Source organism: Cucurbita pepo, chromosome 6 (assembly GCF_057944985.1).
Source record: "Cucurbita pepo subsp. pepo isolate OVF chromosome 6, ASM5794498v1, whole genome shotgun sequence".
In the NCBI taxonomy this organism is placed as follows: domain Eukaryota; kingdom Viridiplantae; phylum Streptophyta; class Magnoliopsida; order Cucurbitales; family Cucurbitaceae; genus Cucurbita; species Cucurbita pepo.
Window position 1 is genome coordinate 9,498,781 of NC_141803.1, and position 22,878 is coordinate 9,521,658.

At 35.3% G+C, this 22,878-nt stretch overlaps 2 pseudogenes; both read left to right on the forward strand.

Moving 5' to 3' along the window:
* The first annotated feature begins 840 nt into the window (after positions 1 to 840).
* On the forward strand, positions 841 to 3,083 carry LOC111784621 (uncharacterized; annotated as a pseudogene).
* A 12,198-nt stretch (positions 3,084 to 15,281) lies between these two features.
* On the forward strand, positions 15,282 to 17,524 carry LOC147792281 (uncharacterized; annotated as a pseudogene).
* The last annotated feature ends 5,354 nt before the right edge of the window (positions 17,525 to 22,878 follow it).

The window sequence follows — 22,878 nt, forward strand, 5'->3', positions numbered from 1 at the left end:
TGTCAGCTTGTGGACTCCCAAGTCATCATTGCCAGATTTGCAGTGAAGAGTGAGCTGATTTTTAGATTTTAGAGCATTTGTTATCTTGACCATAATTTTTGGGTTTTGGATGAATGATCCTTCCATGGTAGTGAATTGGTTAGCAAAGAACAAAGAAATTAAGAGAGAAAGTGCAAGTGTTGAAAATAAACTCATATTCTTGAAATGGAAGAGGAAAAGAGATGGGTATGAACACATCTCTGCTTGATTTGTTTCACTTTTTATACTTGAAAAAGAGTCTAAGGGAAGAAAAGAGTTATTGGTAATAACCAAAAAATATATAAATAAACCAACCTATTTGTTTCTATTTCTAATTCTTTCTTTTCTTTTTGTATATGGTTTTGTGATAAGTAGTTTGTTGAGTATTCTAGGGCCGGAGTTGTGTGAGAGTTGGCAAGGGAAGGAATTAGTTATTATTAATTAATTCTTTTTTATTATTTTTTTTACTAGTGTTACATTGTTTATAATAAAAATAGAAGAGTGCTATTTTTTAAATTAAAAAATAAATGATTGCAACTCATTCATTTTGAATTAAAAATGTAAAAGTATAATAAGGAAATTAATTTTAGAGGAAATAGACATAATTCCTAATTAAAGTACAAAAAAAAAACAAAAAAAACAACCCAACAAAAGAAAAACTATTTAATTCCATATTTTAATTCCTAATTCATGATTCTAAGATATGCATAGGACCATAGTGAGCATTATACATATCAAGCATTCACTAATCTCATTCCATAGTCTTCCCGTTCTCTTGCCCATTTTTCTAAAAACTCTTTTGTAACATTTATCTTGGGATCAATGGTCGTGTCTGTCAAGATCCTGTCTCTTACTGTCGCAACTTTAGATGTGATATTCTTTATATTAGGAGTCGTAGCTGAGAACAAGAAGGTAAGCTTATGTTCATAAATTGTTAAAGATCACATGTTTGTTTATATTGATGTCAGTGAGTGTAACGCCCCTAATTTTCTCTAACCTCATTAGCAACGTTACCTTGTACTTGTATAACGAAAGAACGAGAGTTTATGTAAGACAGTCTCAATAATGACAATACGTTCATTATTATAAGTAGTTCATACTTGGGGGAAAACAACAACGACAGCCTAACCTAGAAATAATCAATAGATAACTAGAAGAAATAATTGCAATAACTATCATCCGAGAGAGTCCAAACAAGACGCCTACGACACTACAAACCCTCCTTAAGACTTCCATGGCCTTCGCAGCGTTCACCGTCAGCCGTACATGGGGGCGTTTCCCTTACCTGAATATATGGGTAGCACGTGGCTTGAGTATTATATAAAATGCCCAATAAGTCGCCCCACTGTTGGGGTTAAGCATATAATCACACATTAGGATGCATGGGATCGCATACAATACACATACATAAGCACAAGTGTCAAAAGAAAGAAAACGAGAGAGGGGCCTGTCTTCCATTCCTTCCCATGGCCTTAGGCCCTTGCTTTGCCCGGGCTGGGTGGATGCATGGTACTTTCCCACGCATGGCCAACGTGCGTGACTGTGGGCCCACCAGGCGAGCACGCATGCGAACTCCCTGGGCCTAGCTTGGTCGGATACGTATGACAGACAATATCGGACACACGGAAACAAGGAGGGCCTGCATGATATCATAGCGAACATAATATCGAATGTACGCGTCCGTACCATCATTAGTGTAACGGGAAGAGTCTGAAGATGAACGACTATAATAGTATGAAGATGAACGACAAGAAGAGTCTGAAGATGAACGACAAGATGCTTTGGTTGATGATGCACCTATCAGAGGAGGAGCTTTCGATGATCGAGAAAAACAGAACCAGGGAGTTGGTTGATCGACCTCTAAACAGAAAGATCATCGGAGTAAGATAGGTGGTGTTCAGGAAAAAGCTTGGAGTTCACAACATCTAAACAAGGAGGGTTAAAGATCACGTGGTTTGTTTAGATTGCTGTCAATTAGTGTCTTATTAAATCTCCTTATAGCTAGGAGTTGATTTAGTTTTTTATTTGTTTACATGTTTGTTACCCGATTTTCAGCAGATTTTTAAGTAGATTTTCTAAATATCTTTTTGTATTCTCTCTGTATATTGAGCACTCTTGCTCTTCATAATACAATCTTCTTATCAACCCTTCAATTACTCACTTTTTTCATTAACGCAAATTGTTTGATTCTTATTGGGTAGATATTTGTTGATTTGAAACAATTACAACAAGATGAGAACCTCCCAACCAATGCAATATCATATAATTTTCCAAGCTCCCTCGTTGATGGTCACTATCCTTTCCAATGCAATATCATATAATTTTCCAAGCTCCCTCATTGATGGTCACTATCCTTTCCAATGCAATATCATATTATTTTCCAAGCTCCCTCATTCATGGTCACTATCCTTTCTTGTTGTGATTCCTTATGGACAGACTGCATCTGCATGGTCACTATCCTTTCTTGTTGTGATTGCTTATGGGCAGACTGCATCTGGAACTCCCATCCTAGGCAAAGGCACTGTTATCTGTCAGTATCCAAAGGACCCAACTGTGGCCTTCGGATATCTTTCCCTTGCATTTTTTCTTGCTTCTTCAATTGCAGAATACTTCTCTTTGTTCTATCCTTACCAACGAAAAAAATCCGTTCCCCGAGGTGCCTTTTTTAAGAGCACAATTTTTTCTAGTTTCTTCAACATTGCCCTGTAACTTCTCTTTCCAAATCACATCCTTTACTCTTAACTGTTACCTAAAAAGTGATTTGGAAACGTTATCAATCAAGCTACCTCTACGTTTGCAGGTTCACTATTGGATTGGCTATAACTTTGCTCGTATGGCCTACGGTCACCGAGCAAATTCACTTGACTCGCAACGTCCATCCCAATCTTGAGACAGCATGCCCGACCGCTATGACTGGTCTTCGGGGTAGGGGTGCATTTCTATCCCTTGATTCATCCCTCTTCTTGTTGGTTGCCCTAATGTTGGCTGGAAATGCTCGATAGGACTACTTTGATGAAATAGAGGAAAATGGAGACAGTGTTGAGGCTCTTAAGAACAACGCATGAATTTCTTTCTTTGGGGAGAATAATAATAATTGACTATTAAGTAAGGACTCAATTGTGAATATGGTATTCCAAGGAATGTTCATAAGTAAAATTATAGCATAATTGTACGAGTTTTTATTTTCACTTTTGATTAACAAATGACAACAATTTTCATTTTCAACCTCGATATAACTCAATCTCAACACTTTTAGAGTAACGGTAACCTACAATAGTTGTAAAAAAAGAGATTATTTGGTAGTTTTGAAACGAGTAATATGGCATAAATTAATATGTAGCACTTTCCTTAAGGTCGGGATCTAAAATTCACATAGTCAATTGTACTCGAGTGTAAGGATACCACCTACTAATGCAAACCAAGTAAGTGACCTTAATAACGGTTTGGTTAAAAGTTGGTGTTCGTACCATGACATGTGCCTCATGGTTCTATACGTGATATATGCTTGATACGTGTGAAATGTTTATGGAACAATGTGACTATGGTGTCTGTATGAAACGATATGACTAAGATATCTTTATGAAATGATATGACTGGAATATGTTTATGAAACGATATGACTAGGATACGTTTAGGAAACGACATGACTAGGATATGTTTATGAAACAATATGGCTAGAATATGTTTATGAAACGATAAGACTAGGATACATTTAGAAAATGACATGACTATGATATGTTTATGAAACGATATGACTAGGATATGTGTATGAAATAGTATGACTAAGATGTGTTTATGAAATGAGATGACGATGATATATTTATGAAATGATATGATAAGACTGTGTCTATGAAATGACATGACTATGATACGTTTATGAAATTATATGACCATGATATGTTTATGAAAGAATATGACTAGGTTATGTTTATGTAACGATATGACTGTGCTGTGTTTACAAAACAATATGACTGTGATATGCTTACGAGATGATAAGTCCATGATATGTTCGTGATACACCGTGACTATGAGATGATACGTGAATGTTATGACACGTGATATGATGACGTACTGATGATATGATAAATGTTATTGTATAACACGTTTGGCGATATAGTACATGATATGCAGACGATATGATGTATGTATGATATGACATGATATGACACGATGCATGATATGAATGATATACGACAAAAATGTGTGGACATAATGCACAACCGCAATTTATGTAAGGAAACTATGATAAAGATTATGATATGAAGGAAAAATGGAATGCGTTGTCTTACATGATAATGAATAAAAATGTTGGGATCTCATGCATCATTGTGCATTCATGCATCCAGGAATACCCCTATTTTACGATGATACAGACACGTACACTACGAGGCAGAAAAATGATCATCATGTTTATCATAATGCTACGACGGTCGCTATTCCTAGCTGGTGTTCGACATCTACCGCTCTAGAGAATGCTCGCGTGACCATGAAAGGGGCCCGGAGGTGTGCGAACCGACTGGTGGGTTCATACTCGCACGTGTGGACCGTTTGTACAACAGTAAATACACATCCCAGTAACTCGTTTAGTATGAACACCTAAGGAATATAGAATTATACGATAGGTCCTACACATGATTGTATGTGTTTGCATCTAACCGCAATAGTGGGGGCCACATACCGAGTATTTCTTTTAGTACTCAAGTCATGTGCTACTGCTATTTCAGGTAAAGGCAACGCACCTCTGTACGACTAACGACTACATAGCCATTCGAGACCATGAAACATGCAAAGGGTAGTTGTATTTATTTTCTTAGAGTTAGGTTATAATAGAGTGTTTTTAATTATAGTGTTAAGTTATTTCATTTAATATTTTGTTGTGTCGTTTTAAAGATGTTTTCGAACACGTAACTCTATTGCAGTGTTTTAAGACGAAATCTATATTTTATGATAGTGACTCTAGGTAAGCAGAAATCTAGGGTCGTTACAGTATTCTTGTTTGAACGGAAGGATATGCTCCTTGTATTAGAAATTTATGTTAGATGAGTACAAATTAAGTTACAAAATCATGGAATAAGAGGTAAAATTTTTTTTAACTTTCCACTCATTTTTTTTACTAAAAGAAATTAAAAAATAATAACTCAGACTATATGAGGTTGTATAAACCATTAAGCATGAAATAATTATGGGCTTTTTGAACGTATTAAACTTCTAATTTAACATTCAAACTATAATTATATTTTTATAAATCGCCATAGAAGTTGAATATCGATAATGACGTTTTTCGGTTGTATATTATATTTTAAAAGCTATCAATTATATAAATATGTATACATATATATATATATATATATATATATATAAATAAATAAAGGTGGTGCCGTTGAAAATTTTTCATGATGCAACAACCTTATTACCTAAATCATTGGCCTTCGACTTGCAATAGATTGTTAGAAGTTCTCCTTCCCTTTGATTAAGAATGGTCACTTTCTAAGGTGACTCTGGAAATTCGAGAGATAAACAAATGATGACATTAAAAGTTGATGCAAAAGTAAACAACAAATCAAATAAAGACAATTCATAGCATTCATTTTTTGATGTGTTTACAATGAGCAACGACCCTAGATTCCTATTTAACTCCCATTTTCAATGGATTCTGATTTTAGGTAAGATATCTAAAATCTAAATAATTGCAAAAGATAAAAGAAAAAGAGTTATGTTTTACGTGCGAGTATGGACCCACGAGTAGGTTTGCACACCCTTGGCCCCTTTCCTTGTCGGGCGAGCATGCTCTGGTAGCTCTCTATGTCGAATACCTATTAGAAACGGTAGCTGTCACGGCAGCATTACGTAAAACATAGTGAAAGTTATCCTGCCTTGTGGTGTACGCACCCATACCATCGTGGAGGAATACGGGTATCCCCGAATGCATGAGCGAACATTAATGCATGAGGTCCCAATATTTTTTCATTTTCAACATTATTAAATATAACCCCCGCTATCATTTCATTGATATCATACCATTTCTCATATCAGTTATCACATCGTTCATGCTTATATCGGGATTATATTTTATGTTATTTATCGTTATACATGTAATTCAAATCATTCTATACATGCAATTCACAAGACATAACGTAACATTTTCATGCTTTCAACATAACGCTTCATAACGCACAAACTAGCTAAATCTAATTATGCATAAAAATTTACTCCTAATGGTTTAAACTATCTCTGCCTAATTAGGCATAAATAATTTAAATTGGATTCCAATAATTTAACTTAAGCCTAATTAGGCATAAAAACTTACTCCCCATACTTTAAACTAAGTCTAATTATGCATAAAAGCATACTCCCACTAATTTAAACTAAGCCCAATACTGCATAGAAACTTTGTCCCAGTAATTTAAACTAAGCCAAATACGGCACAGAAACTGACTCCTAATAATTTAAACTAGGCCTCATCATGCATAAATAATTTAAACTCGATTCAAAAAATTTAACTAGCTAGAAGGTAGTCATACATACTAACTTTGAACGCTTTCTAAAAATTGAAACCAGGAGGAAAGAGTCCGAGAAAATCAACCAAAATTTTGGCCTTGAGCCGTCAGAAAGTGTACTCTCTGACTGGCTCGAACCGTTCATTTTAAGATGATAAAATGAAGTGGGGGGCCTCCCTTTTTTATAGTGGAGGCCAACCCGCCACTTCTCAGCTTTAGCAACGTGGCACAAAGTTTCGCTTCTTTTTTTTATTTATTTTATTTTTCGTTCATACATCATACACGTCAAGATGAAACTTTCGTCCTTGAAAGTGTCTTAATATTGAAATTACTCGGGTACTTCTCCTTGATCTCTTCCCTCTGTTTCCACATAGTTTCTTTGGTTTCATAATCTTGTAAAGATCATTTTCGTTTTACATGTGTTTTTTTTTTCTTTCTTTATGAGCATCACAAATAATCTTTAATGATATTTTTTTTACTAAAACATGTTGTGCCAGCTGGTTGGTTTCATATTAGAAAGTTGCAATTGACATCCTTCTTCATTTTTTCTTTTTTTAGGATAATTGACATGAGTTCTTTCCATATATCCGTTTTATTTTATGATATTAACCTTGGCATTTCCAATTATTATACATATTTTCTTTTGGTCCTAATTTGTTACCCTTAAAATGTTAAAACCTAAAATATTACTTAATTCTGAAAGGGTTTTGAGTAGAGTGATACCCGAGTAAAAGAGAGTACATGAATGGACCAAGATTATAACCGATAAAGTGACCCAAAGTACAGATGACTAATAAATGCTTAAAAAGAATTGAAACTTACTACCTATATCAACGAGATGCACTTTACTTTTTGTTGGCTTAATCATAAGAACTTCGAGATTAAATGTGCTTTGCTGGAGCAATTTTATGTTGGAAGACCTCTTGAGAATTTTCGTAGCAAACATGTGAGTGAGGAAAAGACATGCGGGAAGGACTCATGTTTGTCTGTGGAGATAGTTTTCACTCTTAGAAGCGAGAAGTAAATAACCTTACAATATTGTTAGGGGAATATTAGGGCCATTGACGGCCAAATCCTGAGTTTGAAAGCTTGCACATGGGTAGATACAAGTAGAAACTTGAAACCCAACCAAATTATCAACATCCAAAGAACTATAAATTCCCAAAAGATTCCTCCCATTTTATTAGACTTAAATATGCAACATATTTAAGCCTATAAAGACACCCCACGACTCTCTCTAGAATTATTACATGTGAAAGCAAGCAAACATAAAAGGAAAAAAAAAAAAAAGTAGGTTTTGTTGTACAAAACGAGTGAGGGAGATTTTACTTCATTTTTCCCAAGGGTGTATCAATTCAAACTTCCCCAAATGAAGATTTTTTAAGTAAAATCCATCATCAAATGCTGCCCAAATGCAGTTTTTAACGTTGCATCGTTCAGAAAGCCAATGCGAGTTCTCTGGCCAAAACACCTGAAACGAAGCATGTCCATTCGAACTGTTAAAATTGCACCAATACAAAGTCGTATGCCAAAAGTTCATTTCAAATCTCCAGTGGAATTGGGCTCGCTTGTCCAAAACCTGTTCGTTCAAATCGTCGTCTTTTAACTTGCAATGAGCATTTAAAACTGAGTTTGTTTGATAATTGTAAATAGTCACTTGCCATTTGCCTTCTGGTAAATGCCAATCTTCCACTACAGCTTGTCCGTTGGAACCTGCAAAACATGTGTTGATAATAATGCTTGATTCCAAAGCAAACAATAAGGTAATACCGAAGCTTGTTAGAGTCTTCATTTTATTAAAATGCTCAAATTTGTTTTGTTGATGTTTAATCATTTGGATTTTGGTTCATTATATAGCAAAATAAAAATAAAAATAAATACCTGTTTTGAACATCCTGTTAAAGCTGTTTGAGAAGCTGATTTAAGGTTGATATCCACTCTAAAAATTAATTCCTATGAATGTTTTGAGGTTGGATATCCATATTTGTTGCATAGTTATAAATATCGATTCTTTTTCATTTGCTATTTTTGGTGGACATCAAAAAACAAAGTTGCTTAAACACAAACTAGACCGTTGCATTTTCTATATTTTCTCCTTAATTACCCTTGTAAAGGAGAGATTTAAGCCAGAGTTATGAATGGGTTTTTTTAAGGATGTTTATCAATTTTTTATTCCCTTTAGACCATAAGAAAAATAGATATGATTAATAAGGAGAGAATCACAACAAAATCAAAATTTAAAAGGTGTGGTCGAATGTTCAAACATCCAAATTCATAGCTAGTCAATATTGTCCGTTTTGTCCACTTTGGCACGTTATGTAATATCGTTTGCTTCACGGGTTTAAAACGCATCTTTAAGGAGAGATTTCCATCCTAAATTTTCCTATTTAACCCAAGACCGTTACTTCAGATTTAACCCGATAGTTAATGCGGAATTACTTTAATGAACCCTTATTATAAATTCAACATTAACTTCGTGCCTCATTTATTACATCGGGAATAAACAAATACAAAGAAAAAATGAAAAACATTATTGAATTAAACGCCCTATACTAACAAATGATCTAATAATTATAAATACAACTGAACCTATACTAACCTATGCTTTATTAAATGCAAATACAACTCAACCTAAACTTTATTAAATACAAATACAAATCAACCTACAGTTTATTAGCTGCAAATACAACTCAGACAAGACTGATCTATACTATTGTCAAATGCAAATACAATTGAACCTATACTAATCTATACTATTGTCAAATGAAAATACTACTCAACATATACTAACCTATACTATTAAATTATTATGCGAAACTATCCTATGCACGTGTCACGAACTCGTGGTTGTGAAGCCTCCGTCAGTCTTACAGAGGCGCCTTGCCTTTATGTGAAAAATATAGTAGCACGAGGCTTGAGTGTTTTAAGAATACTCAGTAAACGACCTCCTATCGAGGTTATGCATAAATTGACTAAGCATACTCAGTAAATAGTCACTTGCCATTTTCCTTTAGCCTCCCAATGTGATTTTCTTGGTTCATGCATAAATTGACTAAGCATACGAACTGAATACACTATGTCAGGCCTAGTAACGGATAAATATATTAATCTGTCGATCAACCGTGTGTATTTACTTGGATCATTCAATTTCTCTCCTTATCTTAGAGAACGTTTCAGATTTTTCTGCATAGGAAATCTTTTTGGACGTGCTCTTGTAAGACATGTGTCTTGAAAAGTGTCTACAGCATACTTCCTTTGGGAGATAAAAATTTCTTTTCTAGACCTAGAAAATTCAATGCCTTGAAAATATTTCAAATTCCCTAAATCTTTGATAAGGAATTTCTCAAGTAAACTAGTCTTGAGATGTTGAATTTCTTTGAGATCATTGCCTGTCAATAGAATATCATCAACATAGATAAGAGTTGCAGTGAAAGAAGTACCTTTACTCTTAATAAATAAAGAGTAATTTGCTTTGGACTGAGTGTAGCCTACATTTTGTGTATTGGTTAGAGAATATGGAGCACAAATTGGAGAAGCCATTTTTAAACAATAAAGAGATTTATGGAGTCGACATACTGTATTCTCCCCCTGTCGGCGAATACCTGATGGTAAAGACATATAGACTTCCTCGTCTAGATTATAATGGAGAAAGACATTTTGAACATCCAACTGATGAGCGAACCATTTTCGAGCAGCAGCAATAGTGAGTAAGCAACGAGGTGTAGTAAGTTTCGTTGTAGGAGAAAGCTTCTCTTTGTAATCAACACCTTCAACCTGAGTGTATCCCTTTGCTACCAGTCGAGCTTTATAACGTTCAGTAGAACTATCAAAGTTGTGTTTAATCTTGTAAACCCAATGACAGCCAATAGCTTCATGGCCAAGTGGTAGAGGAACGAGAGACCAAGTACGATTACGTTTCAAAGCTGCAATTTCATCATTCATAGCCTGCTGCCGTAATGGGTCGCCAACTGCCTCATCATAGGTTTTAGGTTCTGTCTGGGCTGTAATAAGAGCTAGAAAAGTACGTTGAGTAGGTGAAAAACGAGAAAATGAAAGGTAATCATGAAGGGGGTACCTGGTGCCAGTGTAGGGACTTGAGCTAGAGGTTAAATGATTGGCTCCAAAAGACATCTCATTATCATTATAACAAGCTGGAGGCTGTTTGGTACGAGTAGAACGTCGGAGTGGAATTGACGTATCAGGTGGGATAAGATTAGAATTAGTGGGCGAATCTAGAGAAGGAATAGAAGGCGAAGGGTCGACGAAGTAGTAGGTGAAGGAATAGAAAGTGGGGGAGGGCTAGAATGGATGTTTGAGTAGTATGAATCTTGAAGTGGTAAAATGGGAGTTGAAGGAGCTAATGTCAAAGTTTATGAAGCTGATGAAAAAGGAAAATCATCGTCACAAAATTTAACATCACGACTGATAATTTTTTTTTTTTTTTAGATTGCATGTCACACAACTTGTAACCTTTGTGACCACAAGGATATCCTACGAAAACACAAGGAATCGCCCGAGGTTCAAATTTTTGCCTTTAAGATGGTGAAATGTAGGTGGTCGTTTGTAGAGTGCTTCAATTGGTGTCTATTTCGATAACAATGGTGATGGTGTTCTATTTATAAGATAAACAGCAGTTAAAATGGTGTACTATGTAGAGTGCATAGCACTGTACCTAACTTTAACTCGGCCTTATATTTCTTATGCAGTTGGGGTTATGAGTCGGTACATGCAAAGTCCAAAGAAGCCTCATTTAGATGCAACTCGATGGATCTTGAGATATGTCAAAGGTACAATCGACTATGGTCTTTTGTACAAAAGAAGCAAAGACTGCAAGCTAGTTGGATACTGTGATGCTGACTATGAGGGAGACCACGATACTCGGAGGTCAACCACTAGGTATGTGTTCAAGTTTGGTTTGGGAACAATTTCTTGGTGTAGCAAGAGACAACCAACAGTATCATTTATCAATTATAGAAGCAAAGTATAGAGCATCGGCTGGAGCAGCTCAGGAAAGTACATGGTTGAAACTCTTGATGGAAGATTTGCACCAGAAAATTGAGTATCCAATATCACTTCATTGCGACAACCAATCTGCGATTCGCCTAGCAGAAAATTGCTAGAACAAAGCATGTGGAGGTGCAGTACCATTTCATTCGAGAGAAGGTTCTAAAGAAAGAAATCGAGATGCAGCAGATCAAGACAGATGACTAAGTGGCAGACTTGTTTACAAAAGAGTCGAATACGGGCAAACACGAGAGTTTTCTCTGTCAGCTTGACATGGTGCGGCGATTGAGAACTAGTGCTGAGGGGGAGTGTTAAAATATTATCACTGGCCCGATAGAGTCAAGCCCAATAATTGTACTAGCCCATTGCCTATGTATTTTTGTAGAGATTTTAGGAAATATACTAGATGTTTTAGGAGAGACATCTCGATATTTTAGGAAAAAGATTTACATTTGTTAGGTCTAGATTGCCTAGGGACTAGTATAAATACCCCTCGACCCTACCTAGTTTTTCATCCCAAGAAATTCCAAGCATTATAAAGTAGTAGCATTCTACAAAGTGTCTTGTATTCTCTTCTCGATTGGTCTTAATAAAGAGTGCAAGTGTTTCCCACAGAGAGTTATGTTCAACATGCGATACGCTTCCAATTCATCCCAGAGTGCTTTGAGCTTGGTGAAATATGCTGACAGTGCCATGGTTCCCTATGACATCATTGTTATCGACATTTGTATCTGAAAAATTGCTGGAGCATTCTTTTGTGAGAATAATTCCATCAGCGATATCTGCTTCAACTGAATGAGTTAACAAAGATATTATTATACTGTTGAATTGATTCCAGAGTTCAAATTCGGTTGAATTTGCATCTTGAGACGGTTCTTCAATAGTGCCATCAATGAAGCCAATTTTCCTTTTGGCAATAAGATCATGTAGAACTAACTGACACCAGGATTGATAATTTGTTCCATTTAATTTGATTGGAACAAGAGAATATAATGGATGATCTGAGTGATCATTATAATAATGATGTGTTAAGTCAACATCCGAAATTTTGAAGCTCGATTTGGCTGATTCCACCATAAAGAAAGTTATGATATTTAAGAACACCAAGATCGGTTCCTTGATACAATGTTAAGAATGAGAAATAGAATTGGGATCGAAAGAGCAATCTTCATTAATATTCACAACGTTTAAATAGGATACAAGCTACCAACTAATACCTAAAAAGAAGGAAAAATATAAACTAACTAAATCTTGAGAATAAAATAAAATATACTACTAAGCAAATCATAAAGGAAAAAATATTAACGAATTACGAATATCTAAGATATATTCCATAACTAATTGTTATAATATATTCTCCAAATATTATATCTTAATAAGTTCTTATCATGATATTTCCTAACGATCTTGGTCCTTGGATTCTAAAACCGTTGTTATCTTTTAAGGGATTTAGTACTATGGTTCTTGGTTCTTGGTTCTTGGTTCTTGATCCATGTTCTAGTCCATGATCTTTCTCTCGTCCTTGGTACTTTCTAAGTTCTTGTTCGGTTCTTGGTTCTTTCTCCTACACTCTGCCCTGAAGATTTACGGTATTAGACATGAACCTGATATCCTGTGTCCAAGGCTTCATGCGTTCCAACTGACACAGTCTTTACCCACGCCTCAGGGCTTGCCCTTCGACAAGCTCTGAAAACCTATCTCCAGAGCTTCATGCATTTCAAGTAACATAGTCTGAAAACCTACATCCAAGGAAGGCTACTTATGTAACAAACAATGTATTCTAATTCTGCATCAAGGGCTTGCCCTATGATACAGTTTGAATACCTATGCCCAAGGCTTCATGCGTTCCAAGCGGCATAGTCTGAATACCTACGCTCAAGGCTACATGCGTTCCAAGAAGCGTAGTCTGAAATCTTGCACCCAGCGTATTCTAAGCGGCTTCAGGCGTTCCAAGAAGCATAGTCTGAATACCTACGCTCAAGGCTTCATGCGTTCCAAGAAGCGTAGTTTGAAATCCAACACCCAGTGCTTGCCCTATGTTACAACATCAATACCTACAGCGTATTTTGAGTCAAGAACATGTTGTACCATGGGAGGACTTAGGATTTTTTCTTGAGTTTTTGAGTTTTAGGACCTTTGTCCCTTATCCTTCAGTGGTACCTACCATTCTTCTTGCTTTGGTAGTTGTAGAACTTGTATGGTATTGTTCTTGGTTCTCAATCTTGTAAGTTTCTAATGTTCATAATTCCTTGAGGCATAAGTTGTAGCATGCATTCGTAAACATATGAATCTATCGTAATAACAAGCATGAGTTGTTCTAGAAGGTCATAGATTCATAATGAATTTCTTAGAGGGTGGTAGAAGTGTCTTGAGTCTTGAGGTGTTTCCCTTAGGTGTTTCTTTCGTCCTAACTTGCTTTAGGTTCCAAGCTTTACCCTACGTCAAAATCCTTCTAATCCAATATCGCAATCTCATATAGTTGTTTTGATTATCAATCATGACCAGAATAAGTTCACAAAGTTTCATATTATAATTTATGTCGATAGGTAATTAACATCGTCTATATTTCACTCGTACTAATCATATCAAGCTTTAAAAAAAAAAAAAAAATCCCACGGAAACAACATATCAAAAACATTTATTTATTTCAATATTAAAATCAAACTTTGAAATTTATGGATAGATGGATGTTTTACCTGGCCAATTGTAGCAAATATCATAATTATCGGTTTTATAGTTGAACATACAGACATTTTTCTCACTAATATTCCACGAACATAGACTACTTTCACAATTATCTCTATCTCTCTTATCTATGTAGACATTGAAGTAATGAAACGAGCCAAGCCATTGAAAGGTACAGTAAAACAATGTCGTGCCCCATAAGTTTGGAAGAAAATTGAAGTCGTAGCTAGCCCAAGGTGTCAGCTTGTGGACTCCCAAGTCATCATTGCCAGATTTGCAGTGAGGAGTGAGCTGATTTTTAGATTTTAGAGCATTTGTTATCTTGACCATAATTTTTGGGTTTTGGATGAATGATCCTTCCATGGTAGTGAATTGGTTAGCAAAGAACAAAGAAATTAAGAGAGAAAGTGCAAGTGTTGAAAATAAACTCATATTCTTGAAATGGAAGAGGAAAAGAGATGGGTATGAACACATCTCTGCTTGATTTGTTTCACTTTTTATACTTGAAAAAGAGTCTAAGGGAAGAAAAGAGTTATTGGTAATAACCAAAAAATATATAAATAAACCAACCTATTTGTTTCTATTTCTAATTCTTTCTTTTCTTTTTGTATATGGTTTTGTGATAAGTAGTTTGTTGAGTATTCTAGGGCCGGAGTTGTGTGAGAGTTGGCAAGGGAAGGAATTAGTTATTATTAATTAATTCTTTTTTATTATTTTTTTTACTAGTGTTACATTGTTTATAATAAAAATAGAAGAGTGCTATTTTTTAAATTAAAAAATAAATGATTGCAACTCATTCATTTTGAATTAAAAATGTAAAAGTATAATAAGGAAATTAATTTTAGAGGAAATAGACATAATTCCTAATTAAAGTACAAAAAAAAAACAAAAAAAACAACCCAACAAAAGAAAAACTATTTAATTCCATATTTTAATTCCTAATTCATGATTCTAAGATATGCATAGGACCATAGTGAGCATTATACATATCAAGCATTCACTAATCTCATTCCATAGTCTTCCCGTTCTCTTGCCCATTTTTCTAAAAACTATTTTGTAACATTTATCTTGGGATCAATGGTCGTGTCTGTCAAGATCCTGTCTCTTACTGTCGCAACTTTAGATGTGATATTCTTTATATTAGGAGTCGTAGCTGAGAACAAGAAGGTAAGCTTATGTTCATAAATTGTTAAAGATCACATGTTTGTTTATATTGATGTCAGTGAGTGTAACGCCCCTAATTTTCTCTAACCTCATTAGCAACGTTACCTTGTACTTGTATAACGAAAGAACGAGAGTTTATGTAAGACAGTCTCAATAATGACAATACGTTCATTATTATAAGTAGTTCATACTTGGGGGAAAACAACAACGACAGCCTAACCTAGAAATAATCAATAGATAACTAGAAGAAATAATTGCAATAACTATCATCCGAGAGAGTCCAAACAAGACGCCTACGACACTACAAACCCTCCTTAAGACTTCCATGGCCTTCGCAGCGTTCACCGTCAGCCGTACATGGGGGCGTTTCCCTTACCTGAATATATGGGTAGCACGTGACTTGAGTATTATATAAAATGCCCAATAAGTCGCCCCACTGTTGGGGTTAAGCATATAATCACACATTAGGATGCATGGGATCGCATACAATACACATACATAAGCACAAGTGTCAAAAGAAAGAAAACGAGAGAGGGGCCTGTCTTCCATTCCTTCCCATGGCCTTAGGCCCTTGCTTTGCCCGGGCTGGGTGGATGCATGGTACTTTCCCACGCATGGCCAACGTGCGTGACTGTGGGCCCACCAGGCGAGCACGCATGCGAACTCCCTGGGCCTAGCTTGGTCGGATACGTATGACAGACAATATCGGACACACGGAAACAAGGAGGGCCTGCATGATATCATAGCGAACATAATATCGAATGTACGCGTCCGTACCATCATTAGTGTAACGGGAAGAGTCTGAAGATGAACGACTATAATAGTATGAAGATGAACGACAAGAAGAGTCTGAAGATGAACGACAAGATGCTTTGGTTGATGATGCACCTATCAGAGGAGGAGCTTTCGATGATCGAGAAAAACAGAACCAGGGAGTTGGTTGATCGACCTCTAAACAGAAAGATCATCGGAGTAAGATAGGTGGTGTTCAGGAAAAAGCTTGGAGTTCACAACATCTAAACAAGGAGGGTTAAAGATCACGTGGTTTGTTTAGATTGCTGTCAATTAGTGTCTTATTAAATCTCCTTATAGCTAGGAGTTGATTTAGTTTTTTATTTGTTTACATGTTTGTTACCCGATTTTCAGCAGATTTTTAAGTAGATTTTCTAAATATCTTTTTGTATTCTCTCTGTATATTGAGCACTCTTGCTCTTCATAATACAATCTTCTTATCAACCCTTCAATTACTCACTTTTTTCATTAACGCAAATTGTTTGATTCTTATTGGGTAGATATTTGTTGATTTGAAACAATTACAACAAGATGAGAACCTCCCAACCAATGCAATATCATATAATTTTCCAAGCTCCCTCGTTGATGGTCACTATCCTTTCCAATGCAATATCATATAATTTTCCAAGCTCCCTCATTGATGGTCACTATCCTTTCCAATGCAATATCATATTATTTTCCAAGCTCCCTCATTCATGGTCACTATCCTTTCTTGTTGTGATTCCTTATGGACAGACTGCATCTGCATGGTCACTATCCTTTCTTGTTGTGATTGCTTATGGGCAGACTGCATCTGGAACTCCCATCCTAGGCAAAGGCACTGTTATCTGTCAGTATCCAAAGGACCCAACTGTGGCCTTCGGATATCTTTCCCTTGCATTTTTTCTTGCTTCTTCAATTGCAGAATACTTCTCTTTGTTCTATCCTTACCAACGAAAAAAATCCGTTCCCCGAGGTGCCTTTTTTAAGAGCACAATTTTCTCTAGTTTCTTCAACATTGCCCTGTAACTTCTCTTTCCAAATCACATCCTTTACTCTTAACTGTTACCTAAAAAGTGATTTGGAAACGTTATCAATCAAGCTACCTCTACGTTTGCAGGTTCACTATTGGATTGACTATAACTTTGCTCGTATGGCCTACGGTCACCGAGCAAATTCACTTGACTCGCAACGTCCATCCCAATCTTGAGACAGCATGCCCGACCGCTATGACTGGTCTTCGGGGTAGGGGTGCATTTCTATCCCTTGATTCATCCCTCTTCTTGTTGGTTGCCCTAATGTTGGCTGGAAATGCTCGATAGGACTACTTTGATGAAATAGAGGAAAATGGAGACAGTGTTGAGGCTCTTAAGAACAACGCATGAATTTCTTTCTTTGGGGAGAATAATAATAATTGACTATTAAGTAAGGACTCAATTGTGAATATGGTATTCCAAGGAATGTTCATAAGTAAAATTATAGCATAATTGTACGAGTTTTTATTTTCACTTTTGATTAACAAATGACAACAATTTTCATTTTCAACCTCGATATAACTCAATCTCAACACTTTTAGAGTAACGGTAACCTACAATAGTTGTAAAAAAAGAGATTATTTGGTAGTTTTGAAACGAGTAATATGGCATAAATTAATATGTAGCACTTTCCTTAAGGTCGGGATCTAAAATTCACATAGTCAATTGTACTCGAGTGTAAGGATACCACCTACTAATGCAAACCAAGTAAGTGACCTTAATAACGGTTTGGTTAAAAGTTGGTGTTCGTACCATGACATGTGCCTCATGGTTCTATACGTGATATATGCTTGATACGTGTGAAATGTTTATGGAACAATGTGACTATGGTGTCTGTATGAAACGATATGACTAAGATATCTTTATGAAATGATATGACTGGAATATGTTTATGAAACGATATGACTAGGATACGTTTAGGAAACGACATGACTAGGATATGTTTATGAAACAATATGGCTAGAATATGTTTATGAAACGATAAGACTAGGATACATTTAGAAAATGACATGACTATGATATGTTTATGAAACGATATGACTAGGATATGTGTATGAAATAGTATGACTAAGATGTGTTTATGAAATGAGATGACGATGATATATTTATGAAATGATATGATAAGACTGTGTCTATGAAATGACATGACTATGATACGTTTATGAAATTATATGACCATGATATGTTTATGAAAGAATATGACTAGGTTATGTTTATGTAACGATATGACTGTGCTGTGTTTACAAAACAATATGACTGTGATATGCTTACGAGATGATAAGTCCATGATATGTTCGTGATACACCGTGACTATGAGATGATACGTGAATGTTATGACACGTGATATGATGACGTACTGATGATATGATAAATGTTATTGTATAACACGTTTGGCGATATAGTACATGATATGCAGACGATATGATGTATGTATGATATGACATGATATGACACGATGCATGATATGAATGATATACGACAAAAATGTGTGGACATAATGCACAACCGCAATTTATGTAAGGAAACTATGATAAAGATTATGATATGAAGGAAAAATGGAATGCGTTGTCTTACATGATAATGAATAAAAATGTTGGGATCTCATGCATCATTGTGCATTCATGCATCCAGGAATACCCCTATTTTACGATGATACAGACACGTACACTACGAGGCAGAAAAATGATCATCATGTTTATCATAATGCTACGACGGTCGCTATTCCTAGCTGGTGTTCGACATCAACCGCTCTAGAGAATGCTCGCGTGACCATGAAAGGGGCCCGGAGGTGTGCGAACCGACTGGTGGGTTCATACTCGCACGTGTGGACCGTTTGTACAACAGTAAATACACATCCCAGTAACTCGTTTAGTATGAACACCTAAGGAATATAGAATTATACGATAGGTCCTACACATGATTGTATGTGTTTGCATCTAACCGCAATAGTGGGGGCCACATACCGAGTATTTCTTTTAGTACTCAAGTCATGTGCTACTGCTATTTCAGGTAAAGGCAACGCACCTCTGTACGACTAACGACTACATAGCCATTCGAGACCATGAAACATGCAAAGGGTAGTTGTATTTATTTTCTTAGAGTTAGGTTATAATAGAGTGTTTTTAATTATAGTGTTAAGTTATTTCATTTAATATTTTGTTGTGTCGTTTTAAAGATGTTTTCGAACACGTAACTCTATTGCAGTGTTTTAAGACGAAATCTATATTTTATGATAGTGACTCTAGGTAAGCAGAAATCTAGGGTCGTTACAGTATTCTTGTTTGAACGGAAGGATATGCTCCTTGTATTAGAAATTTATGTTAGATGAGTACAAATTAAGTTACAAAATCATGGAATAAGAGGTAAAATTTTTTTTAACTTTCCACTCATTTTTTTTACTAAAAGAAATTAAAAAATAATAACTCAGACTATATGAGGTTGTATAAACCATTAAGCATGAAATAATTATGGGCTTTTTGAACGTATTAAACTTCTAATTTAACATTCAAACTATAATTATATTTTTATAAATCGCCATAGAAGTTGAATATCGATAATGACGTTTTTCGGTTGTATATTATATTTTAAAAGCTATCAATTATATAAATATGTATACATATATATATATATATATATATATATATATATATATATATATATATAAAGGTGGTGCCGTTGAAAATTTTTCATGATGCAACAACCTTATTACCTAAATCATTGGCCTTCGACTTACAATAGATTGTTAGAAGTTCTCCTTCCCTTTGATTAAGAATGGTCACTTTCTAAGGTGACTCTCGAAATTCGAGAGATAAACAAATGATGACATTAAAAGTTGATGCAAAAGTAAACAACAAATCAAATAAAGACAATTCATAGCATTCATTTTTTGATGTGTTTACAATGAGTAATGACCCTAGATTCTTATTTAACTCCCATTTTCAATGGATTCTGATTTTAGGTAAGATATCTAAAATCTAAATAATTGCAAAAGATAAAAGAAAAAGAGTTATGTTTTACGTGGGAGTATGGACCCACGAGTAGGTTTGCACACCCTTGGCCCCTTTCCTTGTCGGGCGAGCATGCTCTGGTAGCTCTCTATGTCGAATACCTATTAGAAACGGTAGCTGTCACGGCAGCATTACGTAAAACATAGTGAAAGTTATCCTGCCTTGTGGTGTACGCGCCCATACCATCGTGGAGGAATACGGGTATCCCCGAATGCATGAGCGAACATTAATGCATGAGGTCCCAATATTTTTTCATTTTCAACATTATTAAATATAACCCCCGCTATCATTTCATTGATATCGTACCATTTCTCATATCAATTATCACATCGTTCATGCTTATATCGGGATTATATTTCATGTTATTTATCGTTATACATGTAATTCAAATCATTCTATACATGCAATTCACAAGACATAACGTAACATTTTCATGCTTTCAACATAACGCTTCATAACGCACAAACTAGCTAAATCTAATTATGCATAAAAATTTACCCCTAATGGTTTAAACTATCTCTGCCTAATTAGGCATAAATAATTTAAATTGGATTCCAATAATTTAACTTAAGCCTAATTAGGCATAAAAACTTACTCCCCATACTTTAAACTAAGTCTAATTATGCATAAAAGCATACTCCCACTAATTTAAACTAAGCCCAATACTGCATAGAAACTTTGTCCCAGTAATTTAAACTAAGCCAAATACGGCACAGAAACTGACTCCTAATAATTTAAACTAGGCCTCATCATGCATAAATAATTTAAACTCGATTCAAAAAATTTAACTAGCTAGAAGGTAGTCATACATACTAACTTTGAACGCTTTCTAAAAATTGAAACCAGGAGGAAAGAGTCCGAGAAAATCAACCAAAATTTTGGCCTTGAGCCGTCAGAAAGTGTACTCTCTGACTGGCTCGAACCGTTCATTTTAGGATGATAAAATGAAGTGGGGGGCCTCCCTTTTTTATAGTGGAGGCCAACCCGCCACTTCTCAGCTTTAGCAACGTGGCACAAAGTTTCGCTTCTTTTTTTTCTTTTTTTTATTTTTCGTTCATACATCATACACGTCAAGATGAAACTTTCGTCCTCGAAAGTGTCTTAATATTGAAATTACTCGGGTACTTCTCCTTGATCTCTTCCCTCTGTTTCCACATAGTTTCTTTGGTTTCATAATCTTGTAAAGATCATTTTCGTTTTACATGTGTTTTTTTTTTTTCTTTCTTTATGAGCATCACAAATAATCTTTAATGATATTTTTTTTACTAAAACATGTTGTGCCAGCTAGTTGGTTTCATATTAGAAAGTTGCAATTGACATCCTTCTTCATTTTTTCTTTTTTTAGGATAATTGACATGAGTTCTTTCCATATATCGGTTTTATTTTATGATATTAACCTTGGCATTTCCAATTATTATACATATTTTCTTTTGGTCCTAATTTGTTACTCTTAAAATGTTAAAACCTAAAATATTACTTAATTCTGAAAGGGTTTTGAGTAGAGTGATACCCGAGTAAAAGAGAGTACATGAATGGACCAAGATTATAACCGATAAAGTGACCCAAAGTACAGATGACTAATAAATGCTTAAAAAGAATTGAAACTTACTACCTATATCAAGGAGATGCACTTTCCTTTTTGTTGGCTTAATCATAAGAACTTCGAGATTAAATGTGCTTTGCTGGAGCAATTTTATGTTGGAAGACCTCTTGAGAATTTTCGTAGCAAACATGTGAGTGAGGAAAAGACATGCGGGAAGGACTCATGTTTGTCTGTGGAGATAGTTTTCACTCTTAGAAGCGAGAAGTAAATAACCTTACAATATTGTTAGGGGAATATTAGGGCAATTGACGGCCAAATCCTGAGTTTGAAAGCTTGCACATGGGTAGATACAAGTAGAAACTTGAAACCCAACCAAATTATCAACATCCAAAGAACTATAAATTCCCAAAAGATTCCTCCCATTTTATTAGACTTAAATATGCAACATATTTAAGCCTATAAAGACACCCCACGACTCTCTCTAGAATTATTACATGTGAAAGCAAGCAAACATAAAAGGAAAAAAAAAAAAAAAAGTAGGTTTTGTTGGACCAAAACGAGTGAGGGAGATTTTACTTCATTTTTCCCAAGGGTGTATCAATTCAAACTTCCCCAAATGAAGATTTTTTAAGTAAAATCCATCATCAAATGCTGCCCAAATGCAGTTTTTAACGTTGCATCGTTCAGAAAGCCAATGCGAGTTCTCTGGCCAAAACACCTGAAACGAAGCATGTCCATTCGAACTGTTAAAATTGCACCAATACAAAGTCGTATGCCAAAAGTTCATTTCAAATCTCCAGTGGAATTGGGCTCGCTTGTCCAAAACCTGTTCGTTCAAATCGTCGTCTTTTGACTTGCAATGAGCATTTAAAACTGAGTTTGTTTGATAATTGTAAATAGTCACTTGCCATTTGCCTTCTGGTAAATGCCAATCTTCCACTACAGCTTGTCCGTTGGAACCTGCAAAACATGTGTTGATAATAATGCTTGATTCCAAAGCAAACAATAAGGTAATACCAAAGCTTGTTAGAGTCTTCATTTTATTAAAATGCTCAAATTTGTTTTGTTGATGTTTAATCATTTGGATTTTGGTTCATTATATAGCAAAATAAAAATAAAAATAAATACCTTTTTTGAACATCCTGTTAAAGCTG